Here is a 19157-nt window from a genome sequence, read left to right as displayed (position 1 = left end):
CAAGGGCTTTCTTTAGTGATTTCTGAAAAGGAACAGCGGTGCCTTGGGCTTGTACTAGGACTGAGTCAGCCCATTTAGATGGTGTGATTTGTGTTGTTCCAGCTTGTGCGTGTTAGATGGCCTCCGCAAAGGAACGGGATGATAGGTATCCTTTACTGTGGGGCATGACTTGCTGTAATCCCCAGAGGGTAATACTGCAACATAAGCAGGAATTGTGATTGCTGAACCGGCATCGTCGTATCCCTCCTCCATGATAGCTCGACAAGTGTCCCGAAAGTACTGCAATGCCCCTAATAGCCGCCGGTAGTTGTTGGTGTCTTCACTGACTGATATCTGTCCTAGCAAACCACTACTAGGTAATACCCAGGACCCCCAGTCAGACTTTATTACCACCCTGCAGCAATGGGCGACTGGAGTACTGACGGCCCTCAGAGTCACATTCTTTTTCCTTTTCTAGCTTTCGATCGGAGGTAGTATCCGTCAGACCCTTTGTTGCAGAGTTCCAGTTCAGGTTCAGATTCTGGGTCACAGACTATTGGTCTCTCGTGAATCAAAACTTCTTAGTGGGTGATCAGGTCTTCTTCAGTCAATGGCTGGACCTTCCAGCAGTGAGAGGCATATACCCAGGATTTCCTTCCCTCCACTCGCACAGCTGTCCATGTGACCAGCAAAACCAGTAGAGGTCCTTTCCAGCGGGGTTGCAGGGACTGGGTGCGTGCAAAGTTCTTCACAAGGACAAAATCCCTGGGTTGGATGTGATGACCAGAACCTTGGAATCTGTCAGTCACTGATGCTCTGACCTGTTCGTGAAGTAAAGACATTGTTTTATTCAACTCATACAAATACTTCCCGGGGAAGATCGGAAAGGGACTTGGGAGATGGAGCATTCCAGATATTCATAGGTCTACCAAAAACTGTCTCACTAGGTGTAAGGTGTGATTTGGAATGGGGGACAGACTGGATGGATAATAAAGCCAGAGGCAGAGCGTTTACCTAGTTTAGTCCAGTCTCTGCTGTTATCTTAGCCAATTTCTCCTTTAATATGCCATTGTAGCGTTCCACCAACCCTGCCGCCTGAGGGTGGAATGCTGCATGGAATTTTTCTTAACCCCCCCAACCCTTCCAGAATGTGTCTTATAGTTTCACATATGAAGTGTGAGCCTCGATCACTTTGCATCAGCCTATAGAGACCATACCGAGGAAAGAACTCCTTCAGGAGTATTTGAGCTGTCGTGATAGCTGTATTATCCTTTGTTGGATATGCTTCAACCCATTTACTGAATGCGCAGACCACCACTAGAGCATATTTGTATGTGTTGACCCTGTTCATTTGTATATAATCCATTTGAAGGACTTAAAAAGGGGGCAGAGGGTAGGGTGAATCCTGTCATTGGTACTTTAGTTCCCTTTTCCACATTGTACCTCAAGCAGGTCAGGCAATGCTTAACAAATCTTTAAACCATTTGTCTCAGTCTGGGGTGGCCCCACACTCCCTTCAACATTGTGTACATGGCCTAAAACCCGATATGAGCAGGTAAATGAGTCATTTTTAATAAAGGAATGATATATGCTTCTGGCAATTTCCATGTAAGGGTATCCTGTGCTCTCCAACAACCCTCCTCGTCCAATATACCATTTCGTTTCCATTGGTCTATTTCCTGGCTAGTGGCAGATTCTTGTATATCTCTAATCTGTTTCCTAGCATCCTGCCATTTTTCAGACTGTGATCTTTGGACATACATGGGTGCTTACTGAAAACCTAGTGCTGTGTTCCTCGCCGTTACATCTGCTAGTGCATTTCCATGGCCCACTTCATCAACAATTTTCTTATGAGCAGGACACTTGATCACTGCTCATTTGGTAGTGAGGGTGATAGCCTCTAGTAGAGCACTAAATAATTCACCATGTTGTATAGGTGCACCGTGGGAAGTGAGAAAGCCCCTCTCCTTCCAAAGTTGTGCAAAATTGTGAACCAGCCCGAAGGCATACTGGCTGTCAGTGTAAATATTTACAATCATATGTGTGCTAAGGATACAGGCACGCGTAAGTGCTGTTATCTCAGCCGCTTGGGCAGATTCCTGCAGTATTCTAGCAGTTTCTACCACTGTGGTCGCTGTTGTAACAGCATAGGCAGCAGATGTTGTGCAGTCTGGGAGTTTCAAACAGGAGCCATCTACCCACAAGTGGCCTTCCGCATCTGGTAACACTGTGTCCTTAAGATCCACCCTCCACTTTGTTTCTGCCTCTGTCCGAAATACACAATCATGATGAGGCTGTTGGGTAAGGGGGTCATTATTTGGTAGTGGTAGAAGTGTGGCTGAATTCAGAGTAGTGCAGTGCTGTATGATAATGTGTGGATTTAACAATTCATAGCCATGTAACAGGGCGCTTGTAAGGTGTTGTGTGTTTGTTCTATTCAGCAAAATGTCAACAGCATGTGGTACCAACACAGTCAATGGGGAACCCAGAACTATGCCCTCCGTCTGATGCACTGCTACTGCCGCTGCAGCTACTGGGCGCAAGCAGGTGGGCAATGCCCTGGCACCTGGGTCCAGGATGGCAGAGAAATAAGCGCAGGGTCGTTTGTGTGTACCATACATCTGGCAAAGAAGTGATAGGGCACAGCCTGATCACTCATGTACGAAAAGAAAAAATGTTTTTTTATAATCTGGGGTGCCTAACACAGGAGCGGAACATAATGCCTGGCGTAATGTAGTAAAAGCTTCAGAATGTGCATCTGTCCAGGATATAGGTTCAACAACATCCTTAGTAAGAAGAGATAGAAGTGGTTTGATAATAAGTGAAAAATTGGGTACCCTCTGTCTGCAGAAAGAGGTAAGTCCTATGAGTGCTCTCACATCTTTTTTTGTGGTAGGAACCAGGAGATTCAGGATTGTCTGGATCCTGTCAGGTGTGAGGGCACGTCCCCCCTTGGACAACAGGTGACCTAAGTAAGTCACCTGTTGTCTACAGTACTGTAATTTGTCTTTGGATACCTTGTGACCAAGTTCGGCAAGAAATCTCAGTGTGGATATTGAAGCTTGTTGACATAGGTCTGTAGTATCTGCAGCTAAAAAAATATCACCAACATATTGAATGAGTGTTACTCTGTCTGGGAGGGCAATCTGATCAAGCTGTTTCTTCAGGGCTTGGCTGTATATACTTGGACTCTCCGTAAACCCTTAAGGAGCGTGACAAAACCTGTAGGATGGATTCATTACTAGTATGTAACTGCTCCTCAAGACAGGTTAATCTCTGTTGCTCAAATGAGCCATACTCTGGCCACTGAAGTTCTTTATTATTTTTTGTGTATTTCCGCCACAAACTAGAATAGATTATGGTGGAAAGGCCGTATTTTATATACATTTCCTTATTAGGCATCCCTTCTGGGGGGGGCGGTTGACTTACTTCTAAAATAGCCAGTGGTTGTGAGCAACAACAACCACACCACTTTCAAAATGTACTTAATGCAGTCATGTTTGAATCAGAATGCAAAACCAGTTTACACATTACCTGCCCTTCGATCCTTGCAAGGAGCGAATCAGAAAAGCAAATATTTATTCAGACATAATCATATAAAAAGCTGTCGCAAAAGCGAACCTACCAAATTTCGGCGTGTTCCTCTTCTCCAGTGGGTGCTCCCAATAATCAGAATAGGGCCCCAGTCAGGACCAGGGGTCGTCAATTGCAGTTGGTATCCGTCAAAGGGAGAGAACGAGGGTAACGTAGGCTACAGGTACTCGAGTCCAGTAATCCGTAGGTGCACCCCTCTGTGACCGGTCCCCTTCCACCTTTCTGGTCTGTCGGGCATAGACCCCTGTGTCTCTGAAGGGGCCCCACATTGGGTGCCAATTGTAGAACCAAGGACCACAATAGTGGCCTTTGGCGGTGCAGGGGCCACCTAAGTCTACGGGTTGCAGTCGCCAAGAAGGAAAGACCACACCAGTCTGGAGAAGAAGAAAACACACGTTCCCTAGAGAGGGAAGAGTGTCCTAGAACCATATTCTGTCTGAACCAAGAGACTTTTCCCCCTCTTAGGGGCACGCAGCATCCTTTATAGGACGTGGACACTCCCCATTCGTGCGGAGTAACAATGGAAAGCCTTGGTTGTTACGAAATTGAATGCAAAGCGTCAGTTATTCCAACCTGCAGGGTTTAGAACCGGTTCGATCTTGCCTCTGTTTCCGTGGTTACAGAGCTGAGAGGGTGAGTCTGTTTGCTGTCTGCTCAGCTTCCTGGAACATTGCGTCGGCACAGAACAAAAACAGCCAAAATGCTTGTTGTAGGTCATGTAGGTAAAGGCTGAAGAAACAAAATGGATGACAGGAGCAAAATGGTGGTGCACATGGCAATTTAACATTTTCATGTTTCACAGGTCTCAAAACCCTGCTGAATACTTTTCAAGACACACCTGACCAGTCATCATCTGGGAAGAACTGGATGCTGAAGACGTCGAGAGGAATGTGCATTTGGTGGTTGAGCAATAGAGGCCTCGGCCTATATCTCTGGATAACATCATTGCTGCCACTCAGTTGGATGACTGCCTTCAGCTAGCAATAGCAGCAGTAGTCTCAGCGAACTGGCAGACTCTTACTCACAACGCTGCACATAGAACAGATGAGGCCTGGTCGACGCTGTCATCACTACACAATGTCCGGCACAAACTAGTGGTCTCACCTGAAGGGTGTCTGCTAAGAGGGCCTGACTGGAAATCCCCACATTGCTACACAGACAGGTAGTAGACTAAGCTCACTCACGCATCAAGGAGTAGTAAACATGAACTCAAGATTTAGATGCAAAGTTTGGTTTCCTGGCCTGGATGACCCAGAAGAATGCAGCATAAGACAATGCTCCATGAGTGAAACTGCTGGCTCGGCAGATCCGCCGGCGCCTCTAATCACAGAGCCAATTCCTTCCATTCCATGGCAACAAGCGAGCGCTGACTTTGGGAGTCTACCGGATGGCTGACATATGCTGTGATCATAGACAACTTCTCAAAACACCTGGAAGTTGATATTCTAGAGTCAATAACAGCAGCTCAGGCCATACCCTGGGCAAATAAAGCCATGGCCACACATGGCCTATTGAACAAACTCAGAACTGATAACGGTCCTCCCTTTTCAATCCAAGAATTTTCAGAGTAACTTGCATCCAGGGGAGTTCATCACAGGAAGATAACCCCTCGCTGGCCCCGAACAAATGGTGAGGCAGAACGGTTTATGAGTACATTAAATAAAGTCTTAAGAATTGCATTAGCCAATCGCCAGAATATAGAGTGTTTACTATATCCGGGAATACCACCTCACTCCACTTGCCACCACTAGAGTTTTCCCGAGCACTTTGTATATCAAGCAAATGGTTAGAAATACCATTCCACATGTGATGGAAATGTCCGAAACCACAGAGAAGGTTGCAAAGCATTGCATCAACACCATGAAGAGAACAAGAGCATGTCAAAGAAATGGCAGGCCAAGCCGCACCAGTTTCAAAGAGGTGATCTAGTACTTGTCAAGAATTGACGTCCTGGAAACAAGTTTCTTCTCCCTCTTGAAATTGAACCCTGGAGAGTGAGTGCGGTGAAAGGAACCATAATAACTGCAGAAAGACAAAGAGAACGAATAAAGAGGAATCCGTCATTCTTCAAACAATATCGAAAACCTGAGTCTGACTCGGAGAGCAATAGTGACATACATCCCACGACAGAGCCCGTCGTGAGTGAGGACAACAGGAGCAGTCTGCGAGATGGCAGTTATTCTTTCCTTCCATCACCACTGAGAGATCCGGATACCTCCCACAAATTAAATGAACATGTAGAAGCTTCACAGACTCAGAGGAGGGACACCAGAGGTGCAGGTCCCAGGGCAAATATCTTTCACCCTGTAGAAGAGTGCGGAGGGAAGGAGCCTGGTCCCAGTCTGCAAAGTATGGAGCGATATGACTTACGTCATTGACCAACGATCTCCAAGAACCTGAAAGACTTTGTGTTAACCTGAAAGCTGTTTCATTATCCTGGGTCAGGGTGCTCACTGTTGATTTTTCCAAACTATATTGGTTATTCAAATGCTTGTGTCAATGCTAATACTTGTGTATTTGGCAACTGACATCATTCTTGACCTTTTGACAAGCTATACATGTTTTTGGTATTTTGATTTGATACAAGTTGTTGTGCCCCTGGTTTTAATTTTCTTTTTGGTTCTGTTTGGGTTAAATGAGGAATGTTGTGTTTGGGACATTAGGATGGTCCTAGTCCTGAGTAAATAAAAGGGCTAAAAAGGTAATAACCCGCCATCGCCGAATGGTACAGGCCATGATGTGGGATAGGAAACAATACAAGGGATCCGATGCCCGTGCCTCAGAAAATCACCACCACAAAAGTGTCTGTGTGATTATCATTGCAACATACAGAGGCACAGCTCCTGTGGCCTCCCGACATAACAGATGTAACATCCGAGGGCGGCCTGCCGGAAGGAGGACCTGAGGATCTAAATGGAAATTTGTGCAAACTCAAATTTCAGAAATAGAATGGAAAAACATATAAAAAGAATAATACATTTGTAATCATATTTAAATAACATTTTATAAAGAGTGCTAATATGTTAGAACATTCAATAATTCCAGTAAAATCAGCATGATCAGATAAAAAAGCTGCAAGCACGGTGGTCCTAATGCTGTATGGTGCAATACAGCCAAATAAAATATGCTCCCAGTCCTGCCTAATTAACCAAATTTCTCCAAGTATCTTTTGGGACGGGAATGTCCCCTACGTGGCGTGGATAGTTTCCAAGGTCTCGGCTATGACGACGAGGTAGTTTCCGCCATACTACAGGCCCCTTCTATTCTTACTAGCGATGGCTCGGGTCCGTCAAGCAGCCTGAATGAGGATTGGGATAAACTGTCCTCTTTAAAGCGCGAATTGATCATAACCATAATGCATGGTACGATCATGATGGAATACCTAAGAGCTAACATTGCCCCGAATGGCCTACTGGTCTCGAATGTGCTCAGGATTTTCCTACAGGACTTGGCCTTTAGGAAAGACTGGGCACAAATTGCATGGAAATGCACCCGCGATTGGCTCGTTCTAATTATAAATACTTCTAAGCATCTAGCTGAATCCATCGCCATACAGATCAGCTGTGTGGAGAGCACAATCAAAACAACGGTCACCCTAGCGGCATTCAAGAGCCGCCTTCTTGAGATCAATGTGGAACTCAATGAGACCAAAGAGTTCCTTACCCAGCAAAAAATTTCTAAATTACAAAAGGACATTAACAAATTTAAGCGGGAGAAGGTCTATCCCTATATTAAGGACGACTTTGAGGTCGATGCACAATCCCGCTCATCAGATGAGTCCATGGTATCCAATAAGAAGGCACGGAATTACAGCACCAGCTCCTCATCTGATGGCTGGAGTACTGATGATAGCATGCCTCAACCTTTTTACAACCTCCTGCAATGTCCCATGAATCAAACTGTTTTCTGGCAACCTCCATATCCTTACTTCCTGCCTTGCCCAATGTTACCTTATGGGCCTTTTTTAGGCCGCGGCCAGGGCAGAGGAAGAGGCAGAAGGAGAGGAAGAGGCAGAAGAATTCATTGGGACAGAGAGGAACCTCATATGGTCACTCGGAGCCAGGGCAAGATGCCCCCTCCGAGGACCTAATAGTCAAATTATCTAACCGACAACTATCTGTACATGAATCGGACGTCCTCAATCGAGGCCTAGGTTTTGTACCCACACCACCTGAGGATTTTTTTTGCTTACATTGTGAGCTTTCTCAATTTTTTAGAAAGGTTTGCCTTCACTTCTTTTTCACGGACAAGCCAGTATCTCCTCCTGTTGAGGATACAGGTTTAAAAAAGCCTTCCACTTTTGTACCCCCCTCACATTCCCTTCCCTGTGAAGTCCTGGCCTTTGAAAAAGCTGTCCTATCCGACATTGACCAGGTCAACCTGAAACATCCATTTATTAATCTACCCACTCTCGAAAGAGACGCCCTCAAGACTCTATCCTCTGATCACTCTATAGCAGTGGTTCCCAAACTGTGCGCCGCGGCTCCTTGGTGCGCCGTCAAAATTAGCCAGGGGCGCCGCACACAGTCTGGAAACCACTCGGAGGTGCTTTTAATCGGTAGCTTTTCACCGTGGTTTTGGAAACAAAACCCCCTGCATTAATTATTGTGACCAGCGGAGGGCGCCAGAGTACCATTAATAATATCCCTATGACAAAAGAAAAGAAATAATTTAAAATAAATGGTTTTCAGGAACCTGAACGAGAGAATTAAGAAGTCAAACTGTAAATAGTGTAGGTACAGGTACAGGCTGGGATTACGTTCCCCCACCCGCCAAAAAAAAGTAACATAATGGGGAGCCGTGGCCAACACGGCCAATAGGTCAAAGGAGCCGGGGATCGAAAAAGTTTGGGAACCACTGCTCTATAGTGATAAAGGAGGGGCTATAGTCGTTATGAACACCTCCGACTACAGACAGGAACGTCTTCGCCTCCTCAGTGATACCACATACTATGCACCTTTAACCTGAGACCCCACTACTCTTCTACAGACTCAAATCAAGAGTATGATTGAAGAAGCACACGGATCTCCTCTAAAGAGGCTGAATTTTTGGAGACCACACATCTGCAAACTCCATATTTCTACTGCCTTCCAAAGATCCATAAGGGTATCCTTCCCCCTCCTGGTTGTCCCATTGTATCGGATATTGGCTCAGTGTTGGAACCATTATCCACTTTCTGCGATTACTTCTTGCAACCCTTGGTGAGAGATTCCAGCACTTATCTCAAAGATACAAAAGATGTTCTAAATTTAATTGAGAATGTGAACTCCACTATGCAAATTCAGGTCTTGATCACTTTAGATGTAGAGGCCTTATATACGAACATCCCTCAGGAAGCCACCCTACGAGTTGTAGAATCTGCTCTCCTTCAGAGTACTTGGTCTTCCTCCACTCCTGTACATTTTGTGATGCAATGTGCTACACTAGCCATGACGCAGAACTTTTTTCAATTTGAGGATGCCCTTTTTCATCAGATTCGGGGGACCTCTATGGGCAGTACGTTCGCTCCAAGTTTGGCATGCTTGTACATGTATCATTTTGAAAAACTGTTCATTCTACCTTCATCCAATCCTTTCTTTGAGAACATCAAGTTGTGGCGTTGATATATAGATGACATTCTCATCATTTGCAAGGCTCTCTACAGGAGGTTGATCTTTTCACCAACTGGGTCAACACTCTAGACCCCTGCCTGAGATTCACTACGCATACTTCTACTACGCAAATTCCCTTCCTGGATCTAATGTTTATGATTGTTGAAGGCAAACTCGTGACTGATACTTATCACAAGAGTACTGACCGGAACAGTCTGCTTTCATACGACAGCCATCATCCAAAGGCCCTGCGTGATGATCTCCCTGTGGGCCAATTTTTGAGGTTACGCCGTAATTGCAGTTCTGTACAATCTTTTGACAATCAGGCTCTTGAGTTGAAACATAAACTATACAACCATCACTATCCTAAGAAGTTTATCAATCCAGCCTATAGGAGGGCTCGTAACAACCATAGGGAGGCCTTGTTAGCATCTGTGGCGAGAGAAACTGAGGCCCGGATAACCTGTGTATCCACATATACCCCTCTGTCCAATACTGTTAAAAAACTCATCCACAAACGTTGGAGCATTTTACAGAGTGGGGGTACACAGATTATGAGACCACTTTTTGCATTCAATAGATCTCCCAACATCAAAGACTTAGTTGTACATACACGCCCACGTATACAGCAGGACACGTCACATCAGACGACTTTATGGAATTTACCTCTGGTTACTGGACATTACCCATGTGGTTCCTGTAATGTTTGCAGTTTGACCAAACGAGTTGATCAACTAGATTTGAACTATGTCGGTACCTGGCATCTGAATAGACATACAAACTGCAATACTCAACAATGTATTTACTTGATTACTTGCCCCTGCAACTTGCAGTACGTTGGCATGACAACCAGACCTGTTAAACAGAGAATGAATGAACACCGAAGCAACATCAGGTGCTCTCGCATCACCACCAAATTAAGTTCCCATTTCCTGGAAGCACACCATGGGCCCATGACTTATGGTGGATAGTTTTACAGGTACCTAGATACAATGACAATGATCCCAAATATCTATTTCGAATTGAACAACGTTGGATTTTCAGACTCAAAACATCCAGTGAGGGCCTGAGTGATGATATCCCGTGGTGCACCCTACCATCATAAAATCACATTATTGACCTGTGACGGAACCAACACTTTTTTACCGTGGTAACAGTAACCATTGCCATTTTTGTATTTACATCTACTTTTTTGTCTGTCCGAAGAATATCTGCAGGGTTACCCTATGGGGCTCAATCAGTGGGCTATGAGTGACATTTTTCTCCGATACCAATGCATACCACTCTGTTAATTTTATGAACCACGTCAGTTATGAGTGGTTCTAATCCCGTTTTTCTTTATGTTACTATCAATTGATAGCATTCTATACTTAATCTTGTTATTCGTCCTACTATTCACATTTTTACATGTGATTGTGGTCCCTTTCAGTTACTTGCACTACCAAAATGGCCGCCACCACTACCACTGGTAGTCCTTTCTCTATTTTTATGATGCACTCTCGACCACGGGTGCTCGCGTTTCACTCGAGTATTTAATGACCACCGGGACGCTGTGCCAATGTTTGCAGGCACACGACCCTAGGTAGGTTAATTGCCGTATCGGGAGAACACAAACTAAGTGCGATTTTGGTCACGTTTTTTGTTTATTGTCTGGGAAACTCTCTGAACATCTTCAGTCTACACGTATATTTGGGGGCGGTTTAAACCTGTCTTCTCTTTGGTCTTTTAATAGCTTCACGTAGGCTTACCCTCCAAGTGGACAATAAGATTATCCACAATTGGTCTTGGGAATACCTGTACACAACGCTATGCTAGGCATTTTCAGCACATACTGCTGCTTAGCAGAGTTTATAACGGAGACTTCCCCCTTTACCTAGGGACATGACTTTTGTTTTTATACTTACTGCCAGACATATACCAACAGTTTTTCTTTAAAAACCTGTTTTGAAGTGTAATTTGGAGAATCTCTGTTTGAGTTTTCTCCATTAATGTTTGTGAAATGTTTATTTTACATATACCAATTGTTTACATTATTACTGTGTTTTGTCATATCCAGTATTTTCCCTTTGACTTGAGGTTCGCGCATGCCTAGGATGCCTTTTCTCTATTATGGGATGGTAAGCCTCATGTGTCATATTTGTTTGATATCACAGTCTAATTTGGGGCAATCACATTTCTTTCATGTTGCATCTATTTGGCAGACACCAATGTATGTCTATTCCTTAAAAAAATTTTTTATCTTGCATGCAGGGCGACCTATCGACTGTGTGACGAGGACAAAAGTGTCTTCCTTCTGTAAGTGACTATTTAGCACTTATTTCACTTGTTTTATATAATTAGGAGAAGTAGTTATTTTGGTCCTGATGAAGCGCCATAGGATCATTTTTGTGACCAATGCGGCGCGAAACATGTTGACCACTTTTTGTTAGGACTAGGTACACTTCCTTTTTCCTTTCCCTGGAGTGCTGTGGGACATTACTCCCCGTTCCCACTCCCATTGTTTCTTTTTAATCTTGGCCTGAACTTTGTCCTGATTCATTAAATTATGATGCTTATGGGTCAGAGTCAATTTTAACTGTATTCTTTTTTCTCTCCTTTTGTCAGTATCTCTCGCAGACCTCACTTTCTCTGCTACATTACCTTCGGCTGAGTGCCACCACCATGTGTGGTTGGTCCGCCAGACATTGCAGTGCCGGTCTGACGAAGGAGATAGCCCAATGATGATGCTCAGCATCCTAGTGGATGCGTGAGGGTTCTCCTGCCAATACTGACCCCCTCTCGCTCCCTGCATACACATTTATTGGAACAGTGTACTATTTTCATTTATATACGTAGACTGTGGGAGACTGTACACTGGACCATAACTCTCCTAGTCCCGCTCATTTTTTTGTAACATGATGTTCACCTGCTGTGAAAGCCTGACTGCGTGTATCTGGTATGCTGTTTTAATGATTTTGGTATTGACCTCACACTAATTTAGTGTGCTCGCAGAGGCTTAGGCCTACCCATTGACATAAGAGAGGTCCTGGACCTGTCCTGAGATCCAGAGGAGTGCACCAAATGTGCTCTCATTGCACTGAAAGTGGACTACCGTCTTTGTCATGAGTTAGTGCATAAAGTGGTGTTGGCAGGTCTATAGATGTGACCAACCCTTTGTATGTGTTACTAGAGTCGAGACCTACTGGTCCACTTTTGTAAAGATCTACTTCAATGCGCTTACCCAGATCTTAGTGCTAACATCCCAAGAATATATGTTCTCTTTTGTTACAAACTTTTTATTAGTTCCAAACAGAGAGCAAGAGCTAGTACAACATGTCTCCTCAGGTTGTATCCAAGCCGTTATTCAGGTAGTGTAAGACCTAGTCAATACAAGTCTAGCTACCTGAACCCCAACTAAATTGCCATTCCCCCAACAAGCAAACAATCCCCACTCCCATATCCCCAATAACACCCTTTAAAACAAAGAAGTGCCGTACATCTCCAAGCCTGTACTTTTGCCATGAAGTCCTGACTTAAAGAAAGTCCAGTGTGCAGGGCTAGCTACTCTACTCTGCTAGTGCCTCCTTACTCTTTTATGGCCACACGTCTCAGGGAGCTTGTCATGGTGACCCGGTCTCGCTCATTCACACAGTCCACCAAACTCTGCCATGCACTTGCCATATCAATAGAGTTGTGCCACCTTTATGCCTCTCTGAGCAGCACACCACTTTCGCAACCAGCCCACTTAACAAGTTCACCACGCCACTTATCCACACTGGGACCCCGACTGACTTCCAATGCATCATAATTTCCAGTTCAGCAAGCACCATAGCCAAATCAATAAATCTATTAACATCCTTACATTTGGCTGGGCTCAGGATCCACCCCATTTATTTGGAGAGCAGGGTACATTACGATGGCTAATGTCATTGACACATTATGTCACCGCATCCCAGAATCCCAAAAGGGTTGGACAGACCCAAATCACATGAAACATCTCTGCTGTCAGCTCGCCACATATAGGGCATGTTGCACCTGTAGCCTGGTTATGTCTGCTAATCCTGTCAGGCTAAAATAATCCCTGTTGAGGAAATAAAAGTTGATTAACTTGAACAAGGCATTCCTAGACACCTTTGGGACATGCTTTCGAATTTTCGACCAGTCCGCTTCTGGAATCAGAGCCTCCAAATCCAGCTCCCATTCCTCTTGAGAGTCTGCCAGGAGGGTAACAATGTCTGATCAAAGACACCAAAAGGGAGGTACAAATAAAATGACTGCTCTGATGAGTAATGGGTTCAGCCATCCCTGCCCCCAATGTCTTTTGACTGCTGCCACCACAGCACTCTGCAACAAGAACTGACCCCCTGGAAGTCCAAACTCTAGTTGCAGGTCATCAAACAGAAGCAGCATCCTACACGAAAGAGGCCACCCACCCAGGTAATACCAGTAGCTGCCCACTCGGAGAGCCCCCGCCATTCGCCACTATGCAGCACCAACCTCAGGCATTGTAAAGGTGTCTGGAGAGTATGGGGAGCAAGTATGCGTTTTTTGCAAGCACCGGCGCCAACAATGTCACATAACCATCAGCCCTTGGGGAAGCCTCCAGGGATTCAAAAGCAGTTGAAATAACTCTTAGGACACAGGGACAACCGCTCCCTGGAGTTCATCAACAACATACTCACTGGGTAAATCACTGCATTAGTGCCACCAAATACTAAGACTCAAAATCTGGGGCCACTAATCCACCCTCTGTCACCAGGCATTGTAGCTTAGTCATCACCACCCACCACCTGTCAGACCCCCATATAAAATCAATCATCAGCAATTCAAGGTCTCAGGATTCACTCCGAAGGACTAGCTGCTGCAGAACCGAAAAGAAGTACAGCAGTTGGGGGAGGGCCACCATCTTAACAATAGCTACCCGGCCAACCACCAATAGCAGCAATGATTTCCAAAAGTCCACACTGGAGCACAGAGCATGAACAACTGCCCCTATGTTACCCTCCAGGAGTTCCTACTGGTCACGATAAAATGTAACCCCCAAATACTCCAAGCAAGTAGCTTCCCGTAGCAATCCCCCTAGATCCAGCGGTGTACATCACAAGTGTATGTTGTACACGTGTATGTATGTTGCTGCATGGCACCAGCATTGTGTGTGTTATTGAAGCAGAGTGATGCTGGTCCGTGGGTCAGCTGTGAGACTCTCCCAGGCTAAACTTGTGCACAAAATGGAGGTGAGGCTGTTTTCCCAGAGAGGGGAAGTGTATTTCTGGCATTCCTGAAGCTGGAGGGAGGAGACCTAGACACTGAAAGGAGTACACAGGAGACTAGGGTCCTTTAGAAATGAAATCAAGCCTTTTGTTGAGAAGGGGTGTTGATTGGTTTTCCTGTAGATCTGCTGTTTAGTAGATGATGAGGGTGAAGAGGGGGACTGCAGTCTCTGTCGTTCAAGATGAAAGGAAACCATGAGGCCACCCTTTTTATCATTCACCTGATACCTCTTCACTGTGGCTGCTGACAGCCAGGTGCAGGACGCTCACACCTCTTTGTGCCTCTGTGATGGGTGTTCCCTGCTGGAGGCCACCCTGCTGTGAGGAGCATCACTACACAAAGACTATCTGGAGAGCAGTCTGGAGCGGACACTTGAAAGGAGAACCATCCTAAACTGGTTCTGAAAATGCACAGTGACTGTACATTTCCTGCCTGTTTTATCTGTATACAAGAGGGATCCACTGACCCACTTGTTTTTCTAGTTCCAAGTTCTAAGGAAGACAGTGGTTCATAGAGTACTCAGGGGACTGCTGTGCAACCAGAGCTGTTGTCTGTCTCACAGCAGACTCCGAGAGATGATAGGCGCATCTCCTGAGTCAGTTCCTAGCTGGAAGAATCTTTTCACCTGACCTGAAGTGCTCAGAAACCAACCTGCCTGCTGAGAGAGTTAAAGAGCTTGCCAACCCTATAGGAAGAATGACTGTTCAGAAAGACAAGAATGAAGGAGGGCAAGTGTTTTAGGGGTTTGCCAGACAAAAAAAAAGGAGAAGACCAATCTGTGTAGCCTGGTTGTTGGCAGGTATTGGACTCCTCATGCGTGGTTCCAGCTGGGAAACATTCACGGTGGGAAACATTCACGGTTCCAGGTGGGTAACTTGAAAAAAACTGATTGACCTGAACCACTGTGGCCAGAAGATGGTTGGGGCTAAACTGCGCTAATGTGCCCAAGAGAAAAGCACAGCCCGGCCTGGGCCTCCTCACCTGAATGACAGACTTAAGGATGCATTTCTATTTAGGAGCTTTAAGAAAGTCTTCTCAAGGGCTCTTGCTAATTAAACGAAATACCAAAAGAGTACACAGAGATTTAGACCAGCAGGAAGTTGGATCCGATTCCCTACCAACAATTTCTTCTGAAGTAGATTTGCAAATGTGCAAAGTCAGAGGGTTCACTTGAGTATGTTATAAATGGCAGCCATATTAGGGGGGCATGCCAACGAAATAGTATAACCTGCCCACTATAGGCCTTCAAATGAGGTATGCCCATAAAGGTATAAATGAGCACTAACTCCACCAAATGACTTTTTTTGTGTAGCTTGGATACCCTCTGGGGCTGCAGTTATGCACCAATCACCATAATGTGTATAGTAGAACATGGGCTCACAGAACTAGAGCACCTACCCTGACAAAACCACGAGAATCCCCGACCAAGTAGGCTTGAAAAATCCGAGCTCGCATTTGTCTTGCAAGCAGGTTACTGGAGGGGGACAAAGTATAAAATATTTATTGGGTCCTGGAGGTCTTTGTCTCTGGCAAGACACACCATTATAATTCTTTCATAAAATGCTTTCTTGTCAGGTCTTAGTCCTCCTGAGAAGGAAGAAGCGAGACTTCCCCAGGGCGGGAGCTAGATTTAATGATACAGCCTCTTGAAATTGGGAGTCACATTAGCACTTCTTGAATTCCAGATATACGTTGTATTTGCATTTAGGGAGGAAAAAAGCGACAAGAAGCCTGTGTATTCACATATATTGCAGGAAGGTGCAATATATGGCCCTCAGGAGTATCGAACTGGGATATAAGGCAATCTAGGGGTGCCCGAAGGGCTGGTCTGTCAGTTTCGTGTATGAGCTGTGTTTTTTTGGCTGTTTATGGGTTTGTTTTATAGTCTGGTGGGCCGGATTTCCTGACATTACCGCAAACGTTGCTTGCAGTGACATGAACGCATCCAGTCCCCACACTCAGTGAAACACGAGTCTTTACAACTTCAAAACTGCCACCATTTGCAGAATGTGGGCAACAATTTTTTTAACGAATGAAGTCACTAATGGAGGGCACGTTTATTTTTCTGCCTGGGCCTATTTCCTGTGCCAGTCCGACCGTGGCCTCTAGCGTTTGAGAATATGGAGTAATTTTAGAAGAGAATTTTAACAAAAAGAAGGCTGACTTTTCCCTTCAGGAAGAGGGGGATTTGGCAGAGAAAACTGGAATAGGGCTGAATAGTCTTGGCTCAGTGAGCACGCTAAAGATTAATGGATAAACACAATGAAACAGAGTCCGTCTGCTGCAGGCAAAGGCACACATATCTTATTTAGTCCCTGCAAGGTCTTGTCCCCTGGTCAAAGATGGGCTGGAACAAGCAGCTACGGTCAGAGGTGGCTCCTCTGCTATGGCGGAGGAGCATCATCCCCCCCCCACCCGCTAGCAGCTACATAACTTGAAAAATAAAATTATGTTTATTATTGATTTCAAGGTGGCGGGCCATGGGGGATGACAGGCAGAGAGAGGGAGTGGTGTGCACTTCCCTCAGTGCGCATGTGTGTTTGGCCAGCCGTCTCAGGACGGCCGAACTTACAGGCGCACTGAGCGCTCTCCCACCCAAGGTGCGTTGCCGGGTTGGAGACAGCAGGCACAGGCTCCCAGTCTGCCTGGGAGCCCGAAGCCAGGGCACTTAGGCCAATCCTAATGCTGTTCTCATGCGGGCTGCAGCTTGAGAGCAGCGTTAGAATTGGCAACAGGGCAGGCTGGTAGCCTGTGCCTGTCATGAGCAAGCCAGAAGACAGGTGCGGTGGTGGCGATGCGTCGTCAGGTACGTTTTAAAAAATATATATATTTCTGTTTTTATTGTCTTTATTTTGTGCCCCCCGCCCTGTCGCTTTGCCGACAGCAGCCACCCCTGTGCATAATGGCAAGGGCCTAATGCTGGACTGACAACATTAGACCTGTATAAGGTAAGCCTTGTCCTGACAGCTTGTGCTATTTAGTGTAGCCAAAATATATGAAACAGGATTCACTCATAGACCCAAAAGCACATGGGTTGTGTAATGTTATGTTATGTACATTTATAGAGCACACGCACACCAAGTGGTTTCATGGTGCTAAATGGTTCTGAGTAACAGAGGCATAGCCCACCATACGTGCCGTTAATCAAATGCCTATTTAAATAACCAAGTCTTCAGATATAAACTTATATACACAACAATGTCCAAAAGGGAATGATTTATAAACAAACTGTAATATGTGATAAATCAATAAGCAGAGGTAAGACTAGGGAAAATTAAGGATAAATCTTTGTATTCATCATATAACCATAGGCAGCACAATTATATACTGAAAGGTAAGTGCTCAATGTGCAAGGTGAACATACAGTGCTCGGAAAGCTTGGGTAAACGGTGCAAGGTGGTAGGCAAAAAGGAAAACAAACATGGTGAAGAAAAAGTAATCATTTAACAATGTACACAAGGAAATATAGGGAATAACAATTCATAATTGTTCCGTTGCACAATAAATCGGTAATAATCAGCATCTTTTTTCACTGAAATATTGCCAACTGCATTTCGACCTTCCATGATTCAACAGGTCATCATCAGGACAAAACCAAGAGTGAGCACATACAAAGAGGTTCCTGCAAGATGAGTTCCTGGCTAAGGAATTAATCTTGAGGTGGCCTTGTCAATTAGTAGTGGAAACGTGGGGAACTGTGGTCCAAAATTCACAGGACCAAAACTAAGAAGTCACTTTTTGAGAGGGAAATTCTGTGGGGAAACTGATCCTCTATAGTAATGACAGCGCCACAGTGAAACGAGCATTTGCAATGCAATGGGTCTCGCATTTGCTCGAGTTAGAGATGTTAACGCTGTCAATTCCTAACTGGACTTTTCTTGCCACTTAAATTGAAAAGTAAAACAGTTGACATAAGCGAGCCAATTTAAAGCACCATGGCCTCCATGAGCATGAGCATGAAGGGGAGACACAAAAGGAAAAAGAGCTTTGCTCACAGTCAAACGTATCAGCAATTGTGCAATTATCCATGTAACAGGATTGATGTTCAAGGCGATAACCAAACCACCCCAAGGAGGAACAAAAGAAAAACATTTACCAATGATAATAACAGATTGTTAAAGGGCAGACCACCAACGAGTGATGGTAATGGGCGTGCGGTGGGCATGGTTAAAAGCTCACAGATAGATTACAACAGGTCAGAGCTCTTGCGCACTTGTCCTTAAAATGAATGTATCAAGTTTTAGGATAGCCGAGCCATGCAGGAAGTGGACAGAAGGAGAACTTGTTCCAATCTTTAAACAGGTCAGAGGTCAGGTCTTTGTAGCCACTGGATGCATACTCTAAGTTACATGTGGTTCAGGAGTACATGCAGGAGGTGGGACCATGTCAATTTCACTGGGTGTGTTTGGACATGGGATAGACATTATGGGGCACTGGTTCTATTGCAAATGGCCGCCACTTAAAATAACCAACTTAAGTGAGTCTTTATACCTTCCATTGATTTAAAACAAATATTTGATTTTGTTGTAATGTCAACCAATAGCAGTCAATAGCAGCCATCGGTGTTGACAAATCTCGTCTCCATGCCTACTGGAGACTTGGTGGTGCCTGGTGCAACAAACTTTTTGGTGTCCACCACCACCCCCACCCATTACCCCATGACCTCCATCTTCACGGATTCCTTCACTTTTACACTCCAGTGGCGCCCCTCATCTCTCTTTAGCCCCTCTCTCACATTAACTT

The 19157-nt window shown here is 45.0% G+C and overlaps 1 protein-coding gene across 2 annotated transcripts in view; it reads right to left on the bottom strand.

The window, feature by feature from the left end:
* The window catches only part of LOC138267723 (beta-galactoside alpha-2,6-sialyltransferase 1-like), a 206286-nt gene that overhangs the window by 175027 nt on the left and 12102 nt on the right, over nt 1-19157 (bottom strand). The window lies entirely within an intron of this gene.

Source organism: Pleurodeles waltl, chromosome 12 (assembly GCF_031143425.1).
Source record: "Pleurodeles waltl isolate 20211129_DDA chromosome 12, aPleWal1.hap1.20221129, whole genome shotgun sequence".
Classification (NCBI taxonomy): Eukaryota; Metazoa; Chordata; class Amphibia; order Caudata; family Salamandridae; genus Pleurodeles; species Pleurodeles waltl.
This window is presented reverse-complemented; position numbering and strand designations above follow the sequence as displayed.